Below are 8,059 nucleotides of genomic sequence, written 5' to 3' on the forward strand. Positions count from 1 at the left end.
GCCCAGAAATGCTTTGAAAATTTGAAAGGCTGGTTTGGATTCTGGGGTCCACTCAAATTGCTTCCCTTTTTGAGGATCAAATATAATGGTAGGGAGTTCAATGATGATCTTGCCAAAAATCTGGATAATGCTGCCAACCTTCCATTGAGTTGTTCGACTTCTTTGAGACAAGTCGGTTGCTTCATCTCTAGTATAGCTCTATAGTTATTTGGGTTTGCCTCTATGCCTCTTTGAGTTAGCATGAAACCTAAGAACTTCTTTAGCTCTACCGCAAATGCGCATTTTATGGGGTTTAATCTCATTTCATGCTTTCTTATTATGGAGAATACCTCGGAGAGGTCGGATAAGAGAGCTAAGTTATTTTTAGTTTTGAATAGCATGTCGTCCACATATACTTCCATGAGTTTTCCTAAGTGGGGGGAAACCACCTTGTTCATCAGTCACGGATATGTGACTCTGACATTCTTTAGTCCAAAACGTATTACTACATAACAATTCTTAGCCTTAAGAGTGATGAAAGAGGTCTTTCTTGGTTCGACTTATACATCGGGATTTGGTTATATCCTGAGTATGCATCCATAAAGGACAAGTACCGATAACTTGAGGCTGAGTCAACCAAAGCGTCGATGCTTGAGAGAGGGTATGGGTCCTTGGGACAAGCCTTGTTGAGGTCGATGTAGTTGATACACATCCTACACTTTCTATTTTACTACTTTATCAGAACCACGTTAGGTAGCCATAATGGATACTTGACCTCCCGTATGAATCTGGCTTCGAATAAGGCTTGTACTTGTTCTTTTACGTCCTGTGTCCTTTTGGGTCTAAGTTTTTGACGCTTTTGCTAAATAGGTCTGGATCTCGGGTAGACAGCGAGCTTATGAGACATCAAGTCGGGATCTTTACTAGGCATGTCGGAGACTTCCCAAGTGAAGAGATCGGAGTTTCTTTGTAGGAGGTCGATGAGCTATGCTTTCAGTCCTCCTTCCAGGTTAGCCCCTATATTCGTTGTCTTTTCAGGATGATCTTCGATTTACACTTCTTCTACCTTTCCTCTAGGTTGAGGGCGTAGCTCTTCCCAAGTTCGAACACCACCGAGTTCGATAGTGTTGACTTCTTTTCCTCCTGAGTTGCCTTTTAAATTAAGGCTTTCATTGTAACACTTTCATGCTAACTTTTGATCTCCCTTTATGGTGGTAATTCCTTCTGCAGTGAAAAATTTCATACACAAGTACGGTGTAGAGACAATTGCTGCAAGTCAGTTTAAAGTGGTCTGACCTATTAGGGCATTGTATGTTGACATGACTCGACCATAATATATTTGACGCTTAACATCCTTGACTTCGTGCCCTTTCCAAAGGTGGTGTATAGGAAGATAAACTCAAGTGGTCGGATTGGTGTGTCCTCCAGCCTGAAGAGGTTATCCGATTATGCCCTTAGATCCTTCTCTTCTAGTCCGAGTTTGTCAAATGCGTGCTTAAACAATATATCTGCCGAACTGCCTTGATCCACTAGGGTTCTATGCAGGTTTTCATTGGCAAGGATCATTGTTATCACCATTAGGTCATCATCGCTAGACGTTACCCCTTGAGAATCTTCTTTAGTGAACGAGATAGTTGGCAAGTCGGGAGTTTTGTTATCTTCCCCGACTTGGTACACCTCTTTGAGATGCCTCTTTCTTGATGATTTTGAGATTTCTCCTCCAGCAAATCCTCCATTTATCATATGTATGTGTTGTTCAGGAGTCTGCGGTGGGCATTCTTGCCGACCTCCATCTTCATTTTGTTTCCTTTTTCTTTGGTCGCTCGATCTCTCTGACAATCATTGGTAGAATGTCCATATAGCTTATGATAATTACAGTATTCTGTCTGACTTCCTGCCTTTCTGTGTTTAATTGGGCGAGGAGGTGGAAGCTTCTCAGTGTGGCATATCTCTCTGTAAACATCTATAAGAGAGACTCAGAGTGGAGTATAATTATAATACCTTCGAGGTTTTTCAAGTTATACTCCTCTTTTCTCTTGGCTTCTTTCTCCTTTTCTCGAGGTGGATAAGGCAAGTTGGGCCTCAGGAGAGGCTCTCTTAGTTGGAAATTTTTCTCCATGTTGATACTTTTTTCTGCCCGTTCTTGTACTTCGTATAAGGAGGTCAGGTGTTGCTTGGATAGGATTGAGAGAACAACCATTCTTTAAGGCCATTAACTAATCTCATTATCACTATTTCAATAGGTAAGTTTTGTATTTCCAAGCATGCTTTGTTGAACCTTTAGATATAATCTCAGAGTGTCTCTCCAACTTGTTGTTTAACCCCTAACAAACTTAGAACATACTTCACTTTGTCTTTCTGAATTGAGAACTGGGTAAGGAACTTTGTTGCCAGGTCATCAAAGCAATTTAAGAACCTAGGAGGTAAGTTATCAAAAAACTTCATCGCGGCTTTGGTTAGAGTTGTCGGGAAGGCTTTGCAACGAGTAGCATTAGAGGCGTCGACTAAGATGGTGTCTCGGGTGGGTCGTTCCGTAATAGAGATCCATGTCGGGGGGTTTTAAAATTTCTTGGTACCTTGGCTCGTATGATCTCTTAACAAACGGATCTTCACCTCTTAGAGGGCTTTCATCCCGATCTGCTCGATTACTTCGCCTTCGGAGATCAGCTTTTCTTCCGGCTCTTTTTGTTGTAGAAACTCCCTGGTGCACGAAATTGTGATCTCAATGGCACCAACAACTTGGTGCGCACAATTGTAATATCACTCTTTTTCAGAACTTCGCACAACTAACCAGCAAGTGCACTGGGTCATCCAAGTAATAAACCTTATATGAGTAAGGGTCGATCCCATAGAGATTGTTGGTCTGAAGCAAGCTATGGTCATCTTGTAAATCTCAATCAGGCGGATTCTAATGGTTATAATGGTTTTCGAATATAAAGATAAATAAAGCATAAAATAGAGATAGAGATACTTTTGTAATTCATTGGTGGGAATTTCAGATAAGCGCATGAAGATACTGTGTTCCTTCTGAATCTCTGCTTTCCTACTACTTTCATCCAATCATTCTTACTCCTTTCTATGGCAAGCTGTATGTAAGGTGTCACCATTGTCAATGTCTACTTCCCATCCTCTTAGTGAAAATGGTCCAAATGCACTGTCACAGCACGGCTAATCATCTGTCGTTTCTCGATCATGTCGGAATAGTGTTATTGATTCTCCTAGTTAAGTATGTTGATTCTTGGACACAGCTACTTTTATGAGTCTTGGTCGTGGCCCTAAGCACTTTGTTTTCCAGTATTTCCACCGGATACATAAATGCCACAAACACATGACTAGGTGAACCTTTTCAGATTGTGACTCAGCTTTGCTAAAGTCCCCAGTTAGAGGTGTCCAGAGCTCTTAAGCACACTCTTTTTGCTTTGGATCACGAATTTAACCACTCAGTCTCAAGCTTTTCACTTGGACCTTCATGACACAAGCACATGGTTAGGGACAGCTTGATTTAGCCGCCTAGGCCTGGATTTTATTTTCTTGGGCCCTCCTATCCATTGATGCTCAAAGCCTTGGATCCTTTTTACCCTTGCCTTTTGGTTTTAAGGGCCATTGGCTTTTTCTGCTTGCTTTTTTTTTGCAAGCTTCTTCTTTTTCACTGCTTTTTCTTGCTTCAAGAATCAATTTCATGATTTTTTAGATTATCAATAACATTTTTCTTTGTTCATCATTCTTTCAAGAGCCAATAATTTTAACATTCATAAACAACAAGATAAAAAATATGCACTGTTTAAGCATTCATTTAGAAACAAAAAGTATTGTCACCACATCAATATAATTAAACTAATTTCAAGGATGAATTCGAAACTCATGTATTTCTTGTTCTTTTGTATTAAAAACATTTTTCATTTAAGAAAGGTGAAGGATTCATGGAATTATTTATAGCCTTAAGACATAGACACTAGACACTAATGATCATGTAATAAAGACACAAACATAGACAAACATGAAGCTCAAAAACCAAAAAACAGAGAGATAAGAACAAGGAAGTTAAGGAATGAGTCCACCTTAGTGATGGTGGCACCTTCTTCTTGAAGGACCAATGGTGTCCTTGAGCTCCTTCCATATATATGTCCATGAGGACTTGGTCCAACCTTTGATCAAAGTTGACCCTTCTAGTGTAGGGGCGTGCGTCTTCTTGCATCATAGGCAAGATGAACGCCAACCTTACATTCTCCAGACTGAAATCTACGCATTTCCCCCAAACCATTGTACGCCAATTCTTTGGGTTTGGGTTCATGCTTTGATTATGGTTCCTAGTGATCCATGCGTTTGCATAGAACTCTTGAACCGTTAAGATTCTGACTTGTTGAATGGGATTGGAGAGAACTTCCCATCCTCTTCTTCGGATCTCATGTTGGATCTCCGGATATTCGCCCTTTTTGAGCTTAAAAGGGACCTCAGGGATCACCTTTTTCTTGGCCACAACTTCATAGAAGTGGTCTTGATGGGCTTTTGAGATCAATCTCTCCATCTCCCATGACTCAGAGGTGGAAGAAATTTCCTTCCCTTTCCTCTTTCTTGAGGTTTCTCTGGCCTTAGGCGACATCAATGGTTATGGATAAACAAAAAAAAGCTATGCTTTTACCACACCAAACTTAGAATGTTGCTCGCCCTCGAGCAACAGAAGAAAGAATAGAAGAAGAAGAAGATATGGAGGAGAGGGAGAGAGGTTTGGGTTTCGGCTAAGAGGGAGAAGAGAGGGTAGTATTGTGTGAAAATGAAGAAGGATGGATGGGTTTATATAGTGGAGGGAGAGGGGTTAGAGTTCGGTTATTGGATTATGTGAAGAAGAGAGAAGTGGGGTAGGTGGGGATCCTGTGGGATCCACAGATCCTGAGGTGTCAAGGATTTCTCATCCCTGCACCTTTTAGGCGTGTAAAACGCCCTTTGTATGCAATCCTGGCGTTTAACGCCAGACTGCAGCATGTTTCTGGCGTTAAACGCCCAAATGTAGCCTGTTTCTAGCATTTAACGCCAGCCTGATGCTTGTTTCTGGCGTTTAAACACCAAACAGCTCTTCCTCCAGGGTGTGCTTTTTCTTCTGCTGTTTTTGATTCTATTTTTAATTTTTGCAATTGTTTTGTGACTCTACATGATCATAAACCTAATAAAACATAAAAAAATAGAAATATAGATAAATAAAAATTGGGTTGCCTCCCAATAGCTTGACAATGAGCTCTCATGGAGCTTCACAGATGTTCAGAGCATTGTTGGGACCTCCCAACATAGAGTTTCAATGTGGGGGTTCAACACCAAACTTAGAGTTTGGTTGTGGCCTCCCAACACCAAACTTAGAGTTTGATTGTGGGGGCTTTGTTTGACTCTATATTGAGAGAAGCTTTTCATGCTTCCTCTCTATGGTTGCAGAGGAAGATCCTTGAGCTTTAAACACAAGGTAGTCCCCATTCAATTGAAGGACTAGCTCTCCTCTGTCAACATCAATCACAGCTCCCTCTGTGGCTAGGAAGGGTCTTCCAAGGATGATGCATTCATCCTCATCCTTCCCAGTGTCTAGGATTATGAAATCAGCAGGGATGTAAAGGCCTTTAACCTTCACTAACACGTCCTCTACCAATCCATAAGCTTGTTTTATTGACTTGTCTGCCATCTCTAATGAGATTCTTACAGCTTGTACCTCAAAGATCCCTAGTTTCTCCATTACAGAGAGTGGCATAAGATTTATACTTGACCCCAGGTTACACACAGCCTTCTCAAAGGTCATGGTGCCTATGGTACAGGGTATTAAGAATTTACCAGGATCTTGTTTCTTTTGAGGTAGAGTTTGCTGAACCCATGTATTTAGTTCACTAAAGAGCAAGGGAGGTTCACCTTCCCTAGTCTCATTACCAAACAACTTGGCATTCAGCTTCATGATGGCTAATAAACCACTAGTTTGTGATTCATATTATGTTTAATTGTGTGGTTTTATCAGGTCTTCGCGCACTTATTCATATGATTTGCATGTATTTATAATTCCTTCCTAAAAATATTCTATGATTGAAAACTTGCTTCCTAAAGACCTTTTAGTTGTATATTTTCATTTTCCTTCGTACTATTCGATGCCGTGATCTGTGTGTTAAGTGTTTCAGGCTTCATAGGACAAGGATGGCATAAGGAATGAAGAGGAAGCGTGCAAAAATGGAAGGAACACAAGGAATTGAGGAGATGACCAGCGAGAAGACACGCGGTCGCATGGCTCACGCGACTGCGTGAAATGGAAGAAATCAGAGTGACGCGCTCGCGTGCCTGACGCGACCGCGCAGATTGGAAGCTGCGCGAACGACGCGAATGCGTGGACGACGCGCACGCATGGTACGAAAAACGCTGAGTGACGCGATCGCGTGGACGACGCGGCCGCGTGACGTGTGCGATCTGCAGAATTACAAAAGTTGCTGGCAGAGATTCTAGGCCACATTTCAACCCAGTTTTCGGCCCAGAAACACAGATTAGAGATAGGGAACATGCAGAGACGGAGACACAAATCATTCGACACAATTTCAAGTTTTTAGATCTGAATTTACTCCTCCCCTAGGTTTCTCACTTGAACTTGAATTTTGGCTTTAGCTTTTGAGAAGAGTCTACCTCCGGTACTGGTCATCATAGTTTGTTATTTACTTTTCATTTACTCTTCCATATTCTTAATTTGTCCAAAGTTGACATTGGATTATTTTTCATAGTTTATTAATACAAGACTATTTCTACTTTTAATTAATCTCTTTCATTATTATTTATTATGTATTCTCTTATTTCTCCCATTGATTTTGTGGAGTCTACAATTACGATTATGGAGTAGTCCCCCAACTTGATTGGGAGATGATTAAAAGGAGAACTTTAAGTTAGAATACTCAAGAGTTCAATTGTAATTGGTTCATTGTTGGTTGGCTTGTTAGTTACTAACTCTAATCCTTCCCAAGGGAGAGGATTAGGACTTGTGAATAGAAGTTGACTTTTAATTTGACTTTCCTTCATTCGTTGAGGGTTAACTAAATGTAAACAATGACTAATTATTAATTGCTCTTGATAAAATTCTAACAAGGATAGAACTTCCAATTAATCTTCTCCCGGTCAAGATTTTATTTAAATTATATAAATTCTCTAATTTAATTTTTTGTTCATCAAATTCAAAACCCCTTTTGAAAACCTCTGATTAATAAAATAGCACATCTTCTTGCAACTTGTTAGGAGACGACCTGGGACTCATACTCCCAGTATTTTATTTCTAAAATTTGTGACAACCCTTTTCTAAATTGATGAGTGGATTTTTGCCGGTTAAAAACTGTACTCGTAACGCCATTTTTCTAATTAATTCTTAATCTGCCAATTTCCGCTCACGTCAATTTTTGGCGCCGTTGCAGGGGAGTTGCAATAGTGTGCTAATTTATTGATTGGAATTTATTTAATTGCATTTTTCTTTTTATTTTTGTTACTATGAGCTGCACGTTTCTTTCGTTAAATGACGCGTTCACTTCTTGATCCAAGCTTGCCAGTATTTGACCCTGAGATTGAAAGAACTATTTCACGTATAAGGCAAGCTCGATGTCAGTTAGTCCTCTCCGAGGACGAATCTGAAACGTCATTTAAGAAAGAAACCAGCTCCCTTTCTACTGATCCAGTTGCTTTACGTGCAGGTGACATCACAGCACCTAAGAGAGTCACTATCTAGGAGGCTGGATCCCCTGATTTTACACTACAGTCATTTCGGGCACACCACCCAGTGGTGGCTGTGGACTTTGAAATAAAGACTGCACTACTCAACTTGATGCCCAAGTTTCATGGCTTACCTGCTCAAGAGCCTATCAAGCACCTTAGGAATTTTTAGATTGCTTATTCTACTGTTAAGCGTGATGGTACTGACGAAATTTCTATTCTGTTAAAAGCTTTCCCATTCTCTCTTAAGGGGAAGGCAAGAGAGTGGTACTACACTCAACCCGAAGCAACTGTTTCTAACTGGGATACGCTTAGAAGAGAATTTTTAGAAAAATTCTTTCCAGCTGAGGTTACTGATAAACTGAGGAAAGACATGTCC

The sequence above is a fragment of the Arachis hypogaea genome, chromosome 4 (genome assembly GCF_003086295.3).
Source record: "Arachis hypogaea cultivar Tifrunner chromosome 4, arahy.Tifrunner.gnm2.J5K5, whole genome shotgun sequence".
NCBI lineage: Eukaryota > Viridiplantae > Streptophyta > Magnoliopsida > Fabales > Fabaceae > Arachis > Arachis hypogaea.